The 17,481-nt window shown below is 42.8% G+C and overlaps 1 protein-coding gene across 1 annotated transcript in view; it reads right to left on the minus strand.

Annotated features, from left to right (window-relative positions):
* LOC147684579 (metalloproteinase inhibitor 3-like) overlaps positions 1-8,314 on the minus strand; it is a 104,600-nt gene extending 96,286 nt beyond the window's left edge. Inside the window, exon 1 of the mRNA XM_086940418.1 lies at positions 8,226-8,314. The gene's annotated coding sequence lies outside the window, so the exon portion shown is untranslated. The remainder of the gene's footprint in view (positions 1-8,225) is intronic.
* Between the last annotated feature and the right edge of the window lie 9,167 nt (positions 8,315-17,481).

The raw sequence follows: 17,481 nt of genomic DNA on the forward strand, positions 1-17,481 counted from the left end.
AGAATGCTTATCACCACAACTTCATAGTTACAAAACATCAAATAACTACGTGCTCCCAAGTCAAGTCAAGTCAATTAGTTTGTTTGTTACGGACCTCCAACGGAGGTCCACAAAAATACACCAATACAATAAAAAAACATGCTTTATAACAAATACAAAAATCTACCTTAACCAATCGGCAAAACATTACACATACCAACTGAACTAAAATTCAGAAATTCTAATAAATAACCAGAAATGTTTTAAAAAATTGAAATATTCTATGACAGATCATTTCATTGGAAGGGGACAACACAAAAGATCGGGCCTCCTCAGCAGAACGAATATTAAATTTAATAAAAGAGGGTCTCAAAAACATACGCCTTGCCCTTAAAAGTTCTGGACACACAAATAGCACATGATTGAGATCCTGTATTTGGAAGCGGCACAGTTCACAAATTCTCTCATCTCTAGGAGTTTTTTCCCAAATCCCGTTACGTCTCTCAAGGCAATAGGTTCATTCTTAAAAGAAGTATTAATCTTCTGCTGCCATGTGGAACATTCCATGAGAGATAGGGCTGGGGTCCGCTCCCCATCGCACTCACACAGATCACCTTGTTACGAACTTTAGGATGACTTAAAGCTATATCTCTTGTTGTACTAAACATGCTTACAGACCTCTTTAAAAACGACTTCAGTACAGACTTTGGGATGGGTGAGTCACTATTTAAATTGAGCCCAAATAGATGGTTTGCATAAGCAAAAGATCTAAAAAAAGCTGATTTCTCTTTCAATTTTACAAAAATTTCCAGCTTCAAAGCGGCCCTTAACGTGCCCTCAACACCTCAACAAAGAGAGTTCCCCCACCTCAGGACCGCTGCCAGGGAAGAAGTGTAAGAAGAAACTAAATGGAATTCCAAACGAAGAACATGTGGGGCTGCCATGGAATTTAAATTACAAATTTGACGGAAAAACCGGCCTTCAGCCTTATCGAAAGAGAGCCAGTAATTCCTATCCAAAACTTCTGCAGCATAGGTTAAACCTTAAACACTGACAGAACATGATTAAAATGACGTCTCCCACAGGTCTTATAAAATCTTTTTAGAGCTCCAGCCTGGGAGGCGGCCTTACCAACACACCGGTTGATGTGCTCTGAGTCACGCCCTTTTTTTGAAAAAACCTTCCCTAAATACAGGTACGCATTGACCAATTCAAGCTCTTCCTGCCCCAACAGCCATTTATACCCTTTCTTTATTCTAAGACCTTTCTTGCGAAAGACTAAAATTTTACTTTTGGCAATGTTGATTTTCAAACAATGTTCCTCCGCATAATTAGTCATGGCATCCTGACGACGCTGTAAACCAATGGGGGTTAGATCAAATATAGCAACGTCATCTGCATATAGTAGAGTGCCAATAGACATTGTACCAATTCTAGGGGCATCCCCTTTGCTGAGTTTACTTTCTCGGGGAGGTCATAGATATGAAAAGAGAACAAAAGAGGGGCCAACAGGCAACCCTGCTTGAAGCCATTATGTGTATTAATCCTGCAGGAAAGCCCCTGCGAGCCGCCCATCATCACTTGACACCAAGTGCCTGTGTGTAATTCTATTATGAGGCCTAGGAGATGGTGTGGCATACCCAGATGAGAGAGCTTTCTCCACAGCGTCTGATGATCCACTTTGTCAAACGCCGTGGAGAAATCAATAAAAGCTGTGTAGACCAACATGCCTTTTGAAAAAACATATTTCTCCACAATAGTCTGAACGACCGCGATGTTATCCAGCGTTACGTGGTTCTTTCTGAATCCTATAGACTAACAGAAGGGAGAGCAAGGGATCGTGTTCACCTTGAGTGAACGGAGAGTACTCCTGTTCCCCTGATTAAGGACTAAATAAACAAAGAGAGGAGTACCACCCTAGAGAATGAAGAAAAATTCCTAATGGGGTGTGTAAATGACAAAAGGAAAGAATTTATCCCTTTGTTAAAAACCCCCTCACTCACCAACCTAGTTGTGACATGCTTCATCATCGGGGTCCACCCTGGTGGCCTAGCTTCACCAGGGTGTGCTACAACACCTGAATTACAGTGGAGCTGGTTGTGGGTGTAAGTGCAAAAAAGTGTGTTAAAAATGAGTGGACTAACTGATGGCCACAGCTGGGGAGTTTCCCATAATCATGGAGTAGGTGGTGCGTGGCTGTATCCTCTCCCCCTAGCTGGACTGACAGTAAGTCCACTCATTGTTCGTGGTCTACCTCTACCCCAGGAGCAGGATGTGTGAGGTGTTGACGGGCCTCCCACACTCTCCCCAATGCCAAATTCAGAAAGCGTCAGCCAGCTGCAGCCCTTGTGTCTTAATATCCACTCCGCCAGAAAAGGGCCTCAGCAAAGTATATTTGGCCTAGCATGCAGGCTGTGACACTCCCAATACCACACTGCCATACGATGGGGAGTGGCATTGGTACCCAGATTGCCATGTCTTTGCCTCTCAGAGCGAGTAAGAGCGCTTAACCCCTTCTCTGGGTGTTCTTAATTATGACCCCGGAAAGTAATGTCACATTGGAGGATCACATAGGACACCTACCCGGGGACCCTGAAGAGCTGCGTGTGTCATACTGACAAGAGGCAACCACTGTATCATCCACATCCACAAAAGAGATGCTTTTTGAGAGTCTGGTATGACAGTTTCTGCTGGTGCGGGTAAGACTGAGCAAAGGGCCAGAGTACCCCAGGGTACTTGTCTCCCACATGGTTCTTTTTGGACTTGGAACACCTTTGACTTTTCTAACAAAGTCAAAGTGAGACTCCGCTGACTCGGACTACTAGAGGAGGCAAACCTAAATGTTGCCTGTAGTGAATGGGGAATAACCCCTAGTGCGAGGAAATGGGGAGTCAGGGTACTGCCATTAAACACTTGTTCAGGGGGATATGTGTATTAATTGTGTTTTCTGAATTTTACTTTGTGATCAAATATGAATACTGTTTTTATTATTAAAGAGGGTATTTGTCTGGGCAATTGCTGCTATGGAACGTATTTTGAGTTGCGAGTGTGTGTTCACCACCAAGTGTCTATTGCCCCCCCCCCCTTCCCCGAGAAGCCTTGGGCTGCCCGACCCATTGTACCACTGAGAGTCATGCTCAGGATACATAGTAGGCTGACCCTTGGGACAGCAGGAGTTAAAGGCCTCAAATCTAATGGTTGGGCCCAGTAGCTCCCGCTTGCCCCATTACCCTGAACAGGGTTCTGATAGCTTGTATTGTTCTCCTGGAGCTGTAGGTGGTATGGATGGTATGGTACATGCAGTAGCGACCCGAATTTGGGATGAGTGGTGGGGTGGAAGGGCGGTCGGGCGTGAGGGGGCATAGGGGTTGTGAAGAGATGGAGTCCAAATACATTTTTTATTTTTTTTAAAGGTACTTTCAGATGGCCGCTCCTGTGTTGCGCTCCTCTGCTCTAGGCACAGGCACCCAAAATGCCCTGTGGCCAATCCTGAAGCTGCTTTCATGTGAGAGCAGCTTCAGGATTGGCCTGAGTACCCTCGATTAGCACTCCAGGACAGACTGGGTGAATTTATGGCCCATACAGGAAAGAGCGATGGGGCTGGTTGCGGGGGGGGGGGGGGGGGGATTTTAATGGACGATGGAAAATTAAATAAATAATTAATTTTTCCTCGTCATCATCCGTCGAAATACCCACCCCACCCGGGCCCACCGCTTTTACCTGCACAGGCCGTCTCTGCCTGAGACCGCCAGCCAAACCATCAAGCGCAGTGAAGGGAGTCACTACCATTGAATTTAGTGCCATCACCCCCAGACTCCGCCCCCAAGACCCGGCAGAAAAGGAGACATAAAATGAATGTCGTTTCTCTCTCCTTTCCTGACGTTTTGGCAAGGCAACGCTCATCCGTGCTCCTGGTTCCATTTCTTAGCAAGCATCTATTGTTCTCTGTTGTTAGTCAGCAGTTTTGGATTTTGTGGTCTTCTTGCATTGGCTGGTTGCTTTTCTTACTGCAGGGAGTGTTGCTGGCTGACCATGTCAGGTCAAAGTTAAGGACCTTAAACTTGTAAGGGGAGATGGAGCAAATGAAAATGATGTGGGGCGAGGTGCAACAAAGTCTTCTTGACCTGGCTGATTGATCATCAACTCTGTCATCGTTTGTAGATGTAGGCTTCACAGGTTGGTACGGATGCACTCCTGTTCGAAATATAAGGCCGTGAAAGTTTTACAGTTGACTTAATATTATTTTAATGCTAGTTCTGTAGCTGTATTTGTTGGTGTTGAATAGGTCTCTTTGTAGTATCTAGTGACTGAAAGTTTGGTGTAGTATAGCAATTATGACGACTCTAAAATGTGATGAGGTCAGTTGTTTGCCTTTCTTGTTGTGTTCCTGTTAAGTGTTCCTTGGCAGGCCTTACAAGTAGTTCTTTACCCTTCTGCGTGGTCTACGTAGCCCTTGGAGTCATGTTGAAGAAACCTGGGGGCATATTAGCAACAAATAGTCGCTAGATGTGCTTAGCGCATTTTTTTTTTATCGCCGGCTATTGACGGATATTATCGCAGAGATAACGTGCTATTAGCAACGTTTATCTCCATAGCGATAAAATATCCGGCGATAGTGGCTGAATGCGTGAATATCGCTCAAAATCCAGCAATATTCAGGCATCATTGCTAATGGGGACTTAACCTGAATTTCCATCTCCCATTGGATATACAGTTTAAGAAGTGGTCTGAGCAGGCGTTAGGTTTTGGCGATAATCGCGCTTAGCTCGAGTTTTTTTATCGTTTCTCCTACCTTGCTAATAGGCGATAGCTGTGTTAGCGATTGCTTTCAGTCGCTAACAGGTTGGATACGCCCACTCTGCATGTCATTAGCGATAAATATCACTGACATGCAGCGCGGGCCCCAAACCTGTAGCTATCACCTACAAGCTGTCGCTAACTGCAGTTAGCCACAGCTTGCTAATAGGGCGATAAAAATATTGCCGCTTTCGCTGGAAAAAGTCCTGCTAAAGCGGCGATACCGCCCTTGCTAATATGCCCCCTGGAAACTATAATGAAACTCTTAAACTGCAGCAAAAACAGCAGTGCATAAATGCCAACCTGGGAAGCCTAAATCTTCAACAATGACGTTTCAACGCAAGCTCCTTTTACAATGGGGAGGGGCAGCCAGGAGCAACAAGGAGGCACTGCAGGTCTATGAACTCAGATGGCTGCAGATTTATGACTTTCAGGTACTCAAAAATATTACCAGAGGTAAGCCTGTAAATCTGTAACAGTCACATTTTATAGGTGCAATCCTAGCAAACGTCTGTGTATTCACTTCTTGCATGAGCAAATATTCATATTCATATGTCTATCTGGTCATGCAAAAATCTACCAAGCAAAAGCACTTGCTAACTTTATCTTTAATGTTTTCTCCTGTGGGAGACATTATTTCCTGTGTAGAAACCTCCCCCTGCACCTTCACCCTTTTCAGGGGAGTTCTCTTCAGACCTTGGAAAAAGTTTAACATTTGCCTGGTCAGGAGTGAGGTTTATAAAAAACCATAAGAGTATAACTTTGTGGTTATGAACAAACTCAAATAAAATCCTAGCCATCGACCTCCTACTCTCTGCAGTACATTTACTCACTTAAAAATCGGAGTCAAAAAATTCTTTGACAAGTGCAAACGCATTTTTTTCTGGTGCAAACTAACTTACAAAATGCAGTTTTTCAGATATTGACATTCTCAGTATGCTTTATCTGAAACGAAGGCAAGGGATCAGCTAGTTAGCAAGGGACCAGCTAGTTAGCAAGGGATCAGCTAGTTAGCAAGGGATCGGGTAGTGCACTTACACATCCACACATCTGGTATTATCAAAACTTTTACATCATGAAAATGCTGGCATATTTGAGCCCTTCAGTGATGGGAAAGCTGGTCTAAACTAAACCAACAGATTAACAGCGCATGTATAAGCAGAGAATGCAAATATTGAAAGAATTGACACAAATAGGGCCCTGGTATATTCATATTCTGGTTTATACAGAGAGGATGCAAAATTATAGCTTTACTAAAACAGAATCCATGAAATAATATGAGGTGGTCTTATCAAAGCTCTGGTGTAATGACACCATAATTAGTTACCTCACCGTTTTTCACCAAATTGGACAAGTAGCTTTCTGAGGCTCTTACCTCTTGGACAAGTAGATTTTTCTGCACTGATGCATCTGCCCATGCCACCTGCCCCTGAAGGCTCCCCTCTAGGGGCCTTTGGAGACTGGAAGGGTTGCAATGAATCATCCTTAGTGGAAAAGCTACCCACCTTTTATCAACCTTCTACTAGTCAGAACCACCCTGAACATCTTAGGTGGCTCTGGAGGTTTGCAAGACCATTCCTTTATGGGTCACAAGCCTTCTCCAAGTCCTGTTCTCTCTGGGAAGCCAACGCCACAAGCACCCTCCCCCCCAGGACCTGCCTATACCGATGCTGCCTTGAAGGAACTGCTGTGATTTTGGTGAGCGCACAAACTCAACCGATATTGCTTCTTGGAGGTGCATATAACATCATTACAATGGTTCTTTTATTTATTTTTGATAACCCTGAGCATGTTCAACCTATAAAAACCTGAATTGTCAAAGTTTAGTGGTGAATCGAGATTTGACAAGGTGTTCAACTTATGTGCGGTTGAAGGTCAAGAGGGTCAACCTCTAAGTGTTTCATCCAAATTCTGCAGGTAACGTAATTGTTGCTGGAAATGTGTAGTTTAGTAATGTTTAATGTATTTTTAGGTTAGTTTACTTTACTTTAATTTAGCTATGTTATGCTATTGCCTCTTGTTATAGTGCACGTACACCAATGGTTAGTACACGTTCCTACATGGAGAAGTCTGCGTCAAGAATAACCGGAGCAGAGGAAAAACTGCAGTCACTTGGAATGTAAAATCTGGTGATCGACTTCAATTTTCCTGCAAGACTCAGAGAAAGTCTGTACCTTTAATGAAATCCAGTACTACATAAAGTGTTTGGTCTGCTGGCCGCATCTAATCCCTTGATCCTTCCCAGGAGATATGATGGGTCGTGCAAAGCAGAGAAGGTTCACTGCTGAGTACCAGTGACCCTCGGTGGCCCCAGCAGCTTACAGGATGTCCCTTGGCTATGTGGCAACCAATGAGAAAGAGCTGCTACCCATGTCTTGGAAAGGATAACTAGTGCTACTCAAGTGTGTCTAGCATAAGGTTACAGTCCGCGCAGCTCCCTCTGGTCTGTGTTTCTATGGTTAAATATTGTATTATTGACTAGAATTGACATTGTATTTATATAGCGCTTACTACCCCTGACGATGCGTTGAAGGCGCTGTACATCACAAGTAAGCTTGTTTTTATTACATAATTAGGTTGGTGATCACTATGGCTGTGTGTTCATCTTTTCCCTCTGTACCTAAAACTTCCCTGGGACCTTCCTGGATAGATGCCCTAAAATCTCGTGCAGAGGTCTGGCTGGAGAGTACACTGGCATAGAAGCCTCAACACATTCAGGAAATGCATTTTAAAGTGTGTTGATTTTATCTAGCGGACACGCAGCTGGGAAGCAGCGACTGTGCAGATCACGTGTGGATTCACATGTTTGTATTGCGCAATTACAGCTCACATTCTAGGCAGAGCGATGCTGGGTCACAGCGTTGTAGTCAAGTCCAAAGACTGGTATTGGGCGCCAGGTGCCTAGAGTCCAAAGACCACTGTTCAGCCGCTAGACCTCACCCTCATATGTACAGATCTCAGCCCCTGGGATCAGGGAATCAAAGCTCACATGGCTGAGCGCGGTCTCCTTGCACCAGTGCTGTTGATTCATGAAACCTTCTGCCATTCCGCCCCAACTGCAAGTTAATTGAGCTGTTCTGTTACTTGCATCTTGACTTTTGTTTAAAATGTTCTTTAAGAGTTCGGTTGGTCTCATTTCCACATTAAAATATAAAAATAAACCCATAGGCCGACAGACAGACAGAGAGGCACGCAGTTAGATAGATAGATAGATAGAGAGAGAGAGAGATAGATAGATAGATAGATAGATAGATAGATAGATAGATAGATAGATAGATAGATAGATAGATAGATAGACAAGAAGACAGACAAACATAGAGGCACACTGATAGATAAATCGATAGATAGATATACAGACAGACGGGTGGATGGATGGATACACAGACAGACAGAGAGGTACACTGATAGACAGACAGACAGATAGAGAGATAGATAGATAGGTTACCCACCTGCTCTGGTAAGGTTTGCCTGGCACACTCCTCTCTCTCTCGACGAGCAGCAGCTTCTGAGTCCCTTCGTCTTCTGTCCCTCCCCTGCCAACACTGATGGGCGGGCAGATGTACCTGTGCCCTCACCGGAGGCTGGGCCATCCAGGCACACCCGATTAAACAAGGGCTCCTCACACAATAGGTGAGCAACAAAGAGAAGAGGAAAGGGTGTGGGCGAGAACTGGGCAGGGAAGAAGTCAAGGTAAAGTGGCGAAACTGTGAGAACAAAAAGTGTGACAAATAGGCGAGTACAACAGGGCTGTCCACATCTGATAAACTCAGCCGTCACTCGCTTTTTTGCAAGGGAAGAAGCCAGAAAAAATAAACACTCCCCGCTTGGACCCGCATCCATGCGGCACCGTTTCTCCCTAAAGGTTATTTTTTCATATTTTCTATCTTTTCTCTTTGCACTCCCTTCCTCCTCCTTTCCATCTCTCCTCCCCGTGCCATGTCTGCCTTCTCCTTTGGTCCCTCTCTTCCTTCTTCCAATCACACCCCTACCATCTTCCTTTTGTCTCACCCTCCCTTTCTTATCACCTCTCTCCTGCCTGCCTCCTTCCTATCCCTTCTTCTCCTCTCCCCTGCTTGTGTTGCCCAATCTCTCACTTCCAATCACACATTTGTCTCTCTCCTCCTCTCTCATCCATCATTCTATTCAATTTTTCTCTTCCTTTTCTCATCTACAACGCCTCTTCCATTTGTCTCTTTCTCTCCATCACACCTCTTCATTTGGACCAGTTTTCCCTCTCATCCTTCTGCTTTGCTTTTTCTCTCTCTCTCTTCCCTCCCTTCTGGACAGCTGAAATGATAATAAATGTCTTTTGGCCAGTGTGGTACCCCTGATTTGTGCCATATGTTTACACATTTGGACTACAAAGCAATGCTGTTGAATAAATAAAGCTAGATTGGCAATATATTGCCATGTTTGGCATGTTCCCTCCATACGGGGGAAGAGTAATATACATTTGACCTATGAAAAATTAGCCTTGACAGGTACAAATGAAGCGCCAACATGTTCCCGAGTGAGCTATATGTAATTCTGGTGTGATTAGAAAACGTGAGTGACATAGTATCTGCAGTTCTAAATGTCTGGTAGTGAAAAAGCTTTTGATCTCAGTCTGCATCCTCATTGTCAAATTATTAATTATATAAGGAACTTTTAGTGCTTAGAAAGAGCAGAAATATATGTTGAGCTTAAAGGAAACAGGTTTGAGGTATGTAGGTCAATCTTCCCACATGGACAAAACATTCCATCTGATGCACATCATTAAAGGAGAGGAGGGGGAGAGAGACATCTCAACTTCTTTCAAACAGTGGTGCTGGAACAATGTTCAGAGTGAGAGTGCTGCCATCAATGTTACATCACTAATCTCATACGAATTGTGAAAAATAGTTACAAGTGTGACACAAAGACTAGTTGTAGAAAAGGAGCCACGTCTATTCAGCCAGAGAGCGGTAAGGACTTGGTATGTTGCCGGGGGTGTGGTAAGGATCACACAATCACAAATATATTATTAAAGTATGATGCAGTAGCCCACTGTCATTTATCAATCAATCAAGCAGGTATTTGTAAAGTGCAAACTAATCACCCTTAAAGGGTCTCAAGGTGCTGGGGGCCCTCGGGGAGATTAAGTGAGCTATTGCCCAGAGTCACATGGTGCCGAGCAGGGCAGCCGCGGATGCCAGGGATCGAAATCTGAACCCCACGCTCGAGAGTCAGTCGCTCTGGCCGCTGCGCCACATCCCTTCCTTTTATAGACTGCACATTCTCCATTGAAACGGAGACTTTTTTGTATTTAATGAAAATGTGTGGAATTGGGTAGGTTTCAGCAAATTTTTGTCATTTGCGCACCATAAGTATTTATTTTGTTCTGATTCTATTAAAATTGTTTCCATCACACTTGGATTTAAAACAAGCATTGGAACTGCAATTGGTCTCACATTGTTTTTAAACAGAGCTATTGCATTGTAAATGGCAATGTATTTTACCTACCAAGGGAGGAGGGAGAGAGCAGCGGGGGGTGGACTGCCAAAATGCTGTCTTGGAGAGTGACTGGCCAAAAGTAAACCAGACAAGCAGAGAGTTTAAAAACAAGTTGTTCAAATGCCTGAGACAAGAGGCGAGTGCTGTTGGAGAAGGCGGCTACTTCAAGGAATTTATTTGTGGCATCATTGTGTTATTTCTGTTATCATGCAATGGCTACCCCATTTCTGGACAGGGATCACTGCAACTGTACTGTGAGCAAATGGAACACCTTTTTGGAACAGTGCCCTTAGATGCTTTGGATGCCATGATTACTTCACCTCATGTTCCATTGTATCCGTGTCCTTTTCAATGTGCCCTGGTTGTCTGTCTGGCTACCCCATCTCACACTGCCCTGGATTTCAACTTATTCATGGGTCCCTTAGGGGCCCATAACCAGGACTGTTCCTTGGGTATGCAGCTTGTATACAACTCAGAGTTGTGGCCAGTAGCTGGAGGTGATCCCTCTGCGGCTTCTGTATCTCAGTTTCATCAAAGTAAACACAGGTTGTCCTTTCATGGTTTTCTTGACAACTGGATACAAGGCGCACGTTTTTTCCTTTGACCTGCTCAACTGGATGGTTGACATTTCTAATTTGGAAGGTTCAGATTTCTTACTGGAATCCTTGTCACTTCATTTGACATCCTACATCCTGGGCCATGGCTATTCGCTGTAATTGGATACTTTGCTCACTACAAATGTTTTCTTCCAATTTGGCCATGGTCCCTATAAGAGACACAGATTGCATACTAATCTGGGTACTTTGTTCTGCTTTTCACCTGATTTGTGTTGTCATTGTGGTGCTACCGTCCTGACCTAAAGGAGGGTGTCATATGTGCTGTGCAGGCCCATTGTCGTATTCCCTATGTTAGCATGAGCACATTGCAGATAATCATCTGCTTTGTGCATGCTACTATATAGGTGTATTTTGGTTTGTGCCACATTGTACTTTCACACATAACCTGTTGTTGTTTTCGCATTCTGTTCTTTTCTGGGATTTAGTCTGCACACTGTAGACAAGGTCAAACAACAATGCCCTTTGTTATTTTGTTCTGATCAGGCATTAGCACCCAGACAAAACACACCAATGCAGCTGTTGTTTGGGAACAAATACTTTGTCATATAGTTATGCACAGAGTAGGTAACACACACTTGAAGAGGGATCTTTCCAGGAAAGAAATTGTAACAGCACCTGAGATGTTTCATCTGTGCATGCTAAGGTATGGGGTCTGCTGCCAACACCCAGAGATCTTTGGATATATCATCACTTTGCTTCTGTAGAAGGGGAGGTCCGTTAGGCTACCCAGTCTCATATAATAACAGTTCCTTTCATGATTTATGGATTACTTACTATGCTGATCATATTTGTGTTAGGCATCTTCTTACTTATTATGGCACTTAACCTGTATACTAGAGCATGATAGTTAAAATAAACATTTTTTTGTGTGTCTCTGTGAGATGTTATTGTGGACTAGTACAAGTTTGAGAGCGAAAGGGTGTGTCCGGCAACAGCTATTCCAGAGAGGGTCGGGAGTTGTGTTCTGGGGTGTCTAATCACTTGTTCCTCTGTGAGTGAGTAGGAGGGCAAGTGACACCCTATAGCTGGTCAGTCCCGGGCTCATGGGTACTCAGGTGGTAGGATGACTCAGACCCTGCCTTTTCAGGTTCTATGATCCCAAGCATAGTTCTGTGATCCACAGAATCCCTGAAACAGGGCAAGGATCCTGGTGAGCACATGCAGCACCTGGAGAGACTACTCCGAGAACATGCAAACAGCAAAATAGCCACAGCCAAACCAAGACATGGCCACTTCAAAATAGAAAGTTCGGGTGTGGATTAGATATCCCAACTCAGCGGTAGGGGCTTCAAAAGCATTCTTTTTGCAGGTTTATATAGCACAAACCTGACCCTATGGTATAGGAGCGCTTTACATGAGCATCAGTTACATTATACAAAGATGCATTTTTAAATTTATTTGTACTTCAGAACCTTCTTTAACTCAGCTAAAGAGATTGTGCTGGGTTGATTAACAGCAATAAGAATGAAGCAGCTGCACATGCAACTGGCTGGACTTTTGGGTGGTAGCAAAGGCACCCTTTACAGTACTCGAAACCTGAGATCCACACAAAGATCTCATTTGAGCTATCAGGGAATGTGGGAAGCTATGATTAATCCACACACCAAAAGGGGGGAGGGCCAAAATAGTTTAAACTCCAATACCCCAGGCCCCCTGAGGCAACTAGATGATCACACACAAGGGGTATATAGAGTGTACAAATACAACAAAGGAAAATTCCCAAATTTGGAAAAACTGCCCTCACTCACATACTGAAGTATGTGACATGCTTCATCATAGGGCCTGCTACAAACGCCCTGGTGTAGCCACATCCAGGGCGGAGCATTAGGGAGGGGGAAAAATAATAAATTCCACGTTACAAGACGTACAACACAATCTGTCAATATGTACAACGAATAATATACATGAGTGATAGAACGTGCAGGTGAACACCTCGTGGATCTGACGAGAGTGCGACGAAAAAAGTGCAGTAAGGATGTGTTTAAACTGATTAAGGGTGCCAATAGAAAGAATTACTTTATTAAGCCCAATTTTGATACCCTTATCAGGATTAAAAATGAAAGAGGATGGGAAAATGTCTTGTTGAGACAATGAGGTTCCTCAAGACTTCCCTCCTACCACTGCTAGAGTCAACATGTTTCGACCGCTTCACTTGTGCCCTGAAAGGTCACTTCGGTCTTCCACAGGACTGTCGCAGTCAAATCCACTAGTTACCCATGCCGTAGTTTGGTCACTGGGTTTCCCGAATGGAGTAGGTCTCATAAATCCGTACTCTTCTGGGTCTTCCAATTATTCAGTGGAGAAGATGTCCCCAAGAATAGGGGAGAACATTCACTGGAAAAGAGTAAGGAATAATGAAAAGGGAGCGGGTGCTCGCCCCCCATAATACTACTCAATTCCACCCTGAGATTATTGATTTACTAACTCGGGTCTTTCTCCAACTGAAAAAGTTGCTTCAACAACGTTCCACAAACACACTCATTCCTATATCATTTAAGTCTGGATTGTCTTACTAAACCTTCCACGAGACTAGCTTCAATTGCTATGATTAAAGCACCCTCTGTTGAACCTAGAAGAACGCTGGTCAATTTACAGATAAGCATGCACATTTGAGGGGAAAGATTTTACGTAGCCTTGTCCACCGGGATCAACTACACTCTTTAGACAGAGCTCACAATATAAACACTATGGGACTTATTTACAAGCCCCTTGCTCCACCAGTACGTCACTTTTTACCATTTTCAAAGTGAAGCACCAGTGGCACTGAGAGTGAAAGGAAAAGTGTGAACCCATTGTGCTTCTCCTTGGATCAGCACGCTTCAAAACATAATAAGACCAGAGCAGGGAGAGAGAGTAGCACATAAAACAGTTAAATCAAATATTTAAAAAAACATGAACCACAAAACAAATATATAAAAACCAAATAGAATGACGGGTGGACAATGATGGTGGGGCAGGGACATCGCATAGGGAGATTAACGGAATTACGATGGCGCCAACACGAACAGGAAATGCAGTGATGCAGCGACAGGTGGGAGATGGTGGGAGGATTACACTGTGAGCCGATTGAAAAGAAAATGTAGCGTGCTGAAAGTAACTAAATGGCCAGAAGTGAACTGATCCATGTAACAGGGTCACTCTCCAGGGGGGAAACAAAATAGTCAAAAGCTGGGACAAATATAAAGCATTTACCAAAGTAACCAAATGAAATTTGAAAGGCAGACCAAGGAATGTATGAAAGTGATGGGCATGTGATGGGTGTGGTGAAATTCCACAGAAGTAGATACAGATGCTCGAGAGACAGCGCAGTTGCGCCGCCTAGGCCAGACCTAGAAAATCACTGGCATTGAAGGGAACTAGCCTGTGTGTGGACATGAGAAAGCAAAATGCAGTCACTAAAAGTGAAGTTAAACAGTGGCTTAAGTAGGCTGACCCACTGCCCCAAGCTATAAGCTGTAGTGGGAGCGCGCAAAATATGAATGACACAACAACTGACCAATGGATGAAGGTAGGTGGCTGAAAGCCCCCATATGAAAGTATATCATACATATTTTAGCAAAACTAAAATGTCTTGGTTAATGCCATACTTAAATACATTGACAAAGCCAATAGATCTCACATAGGCATGACCTATTGGTATTGGCAATGTTTGTGGGCCTGTTTTATAATCTGTTGAGACAGTTTTTATTGTAGATTTCCCACATATTACCACAAACATTGTCTGCAGCTAGCACAAATGTATGCAGTCTCCCATAACCTGCAAAACACCTTCACAGCGTGTTTAAGCAAGTATAAACTGCACCGATTTACAAATTCGGACCACTTTTCTACCTACTTTTTTACCTATCTGATTCATTAATGAGGGACACTTTTATTTTGGTGCCTATGGCCTATTTTATACCCCAGTCTGACCGTGCCTGTGGGGTTCTTAGAGTATTAACCTACACTCATGTGTCCTGCAATTACAGCTTCAGATGAAGTGGTATTACATGCCTGAATAAAACAAACACATTTGATTCCTTCTAAGACAAATCATATGGGGCCACAAATTGCCTTATCGTAATTTAAAGACATGCTGTCTGTGTAGTCATTTATTGTCTATTCATAATGATAGTATGGTTTTAATAAAGCGCTTGTTATGCTGATGTTTGTCATTTTGTAGCAGTTCTAATAACAATTGTTACTATCGCCCACCTCATGGTATCCATCATGGTCATTTTGAGCCCAATGACAGTGTTGCTAAATATTTTTTGAGATTTCCAATGTGATCTTAAAGTAAATAATAATTTTTGTTTTCAAAGATTATTTTCCAAAATCATTCTCACCTAATAGGTGCTGTGCAAGTTCACAGTGCTGACCTCCAGACCAAGCCACTTGGTCTGGAGGGAGGTAGGTCTAGACACCATGATTGTTGAGGAGGATACTATGACATTGAAGGTCTCTAATTGTGTTTTCCTTTTCTTTCCTTGGAGGACTTTATAGAGTATTCAGGCTCTTTTAAGGGTTTGTGTACGGTTTTTGAAATGTATAGGTCACCGCAGTTAAGATGGATTGGTTCTGAGCGGTTTTGTTCAGTGCTCTTCTGACCCCTTGAAATTCTTTTGACAATTGGTTTTTCACTCTGTTTAATCAATTCTAGTGCTTTTTGGAAAGTTTGCATGGTCTATCTGTGAAAGGCCGGTATAACAGACTTAGCTGATGCCTTGAAGCCGGTTCACACCTACCTAAGATGGCCGCCACGAAACGGTACGTGGACGTCATCGCGAATGAGGTTAAAGGTTGCTTCTGCGGGGGCCACGATACTCAGTCTTCTAAGTCGGGCAATGAACCATATACAAGAAAGTGGGAGTAGCGGCGTTTGCTTTTATATTGTTATATTCTTATACGAAGGTTTTGAAGCTGGTCAGTTCCATGAGGGTACGAAAGGACTAATGGGCTGTTATCGTTTTGTTTGTAGGGCATCGTAAGACGATACTAACGAATGGCTTATGTGTAAGTACTCTTGTGGTTAAAGCAGTTGATTGAGGGTGTCTTCCTATGGAAGCAGTGTATCTGAATGTATTCCTATAATCTTGTTTCAGACTTCGCAATTGGTTTTGAGGTAAGGAGATTGGTTTACACAGCTACTTCATGGTTTGGGAGTATCTCTGTTGTTCTTGCAGCAACACGATAGGCGCTTGTATGTTTTGGTGGTTTTGTTACGCCTCAGTAAATATGTGGCACTTTAGGCTAAATTGGGACTGTCAGTGCCATTGTGGTCTTTTGAAAGTCACCTGTGGTTATGAAGGATGCTGATTGGTGGTTGGTGGCACTTTATATTTTATGTTTTGTTTGGCAGAGAGTGATCACTGGGTAGGTTAAGCATCTTAGTTGGGCTTTTCTGGTGTCTTTGAGTGTTGAGCAGACGATACATATATGTACATTGTTTGAACTCAGGGTTGTCTCTTTTTATACATGTTGCTGTATGTTTTATGTTTGCATTGTATTAGATTCTATGTGCAACACTTCCGTCCTGAAGATGGTATCCGGGATCTGGTAGACCGTTACAGAGACCGAATCGTTGACGCTAGTGCATCTTTTTGTTTAGATTTATACACTGTGAGATATAGCAAAAGCAATGCAAATATATCTGTTTAATTTCACAATATTGTGGATTGTTCCCCCATATGTATAAAAAGCAAAAGATGTATTGTTACTACTGAAAAACATGTGGGCAAATTCAGTAGTATTTTTTGTTGCCGTACAGATGTTTTGAATACATCTTTCTAAAATTGGATTAAAACAATTTTGTATACGACATTATCCTTTGAAATTTTCACTTTGCTTGATGAATTGGGATCACATATGTGACATTTTGAAGTAGAAAATAATGAGTAAATGACTCCTCTTGGGACATTGTATTTTGTGTTATTGATTATAACTAGTCCTGAGGGGATTATTGGGTTGCCCTATTTTTGTGTTAGATTATAAGCGCAGACTCTGTCTGCAAGGGCCCTTTTGCAAAAGTTGTTGGTTGGTTTTGTATGTATCTGTCTGCATTCACATTGTAAATATTTGTGTATCTATGTATAGTTTTGTTCATTATTTATGTTTTTGACTGATGGTATTAAACTGTTTTCTAAATGTCTGAACAAGAAACCTTGGCGTATACCGACGAATATATAGCCAAAATAGCTGGTGGACCCTCTCTTCTAGGAACCCAAATGAGCACCGGTAATCATGACAGTCAACAGAGTGTTATACGAAATAATTTAGAGAGGTTACATAAAAAACTTATAAGAACTGAGTTACAAGCCAAATTTTTGCCTGATTGTATAAACAATATTATTATCCCAGTAGGATTACAAGTACGCAATATTCCGATTATTTTTGTCGATGATGAGGACTTTAAAGTAGGGCTTAGCTTCGTTTCAAATAAATGCTCACGAAGCTGGATGGTTCTCAGCATTGAAACTGCATTATGACACATTGACAAACTGAAAAAAGAGATTGCTGAATTAGAAAAACAAATTCTTGAGGATCCAACTACTACTGATGCTGCTGAATTTCTCAAAAAATTTGAGACAGTAATATCTGACTTTCAAAGGAATAATATTCTAAAAAAAAAACGAGAAAC

The sequence above is a fragment of the Lissotriton vulgaris genome, chromosome 10 (genome assembly GCF_964263255.1).
Source record: "Lissotriton vulgaris chromosome 10, aLisVul1.2, whole genome shotgun sequence".
NCBI lineage: Eukaryota > Metazoa > Chordata > Amphibia > Caudata > Salamandridae > Lissotriton > Lissotriton vulgaris.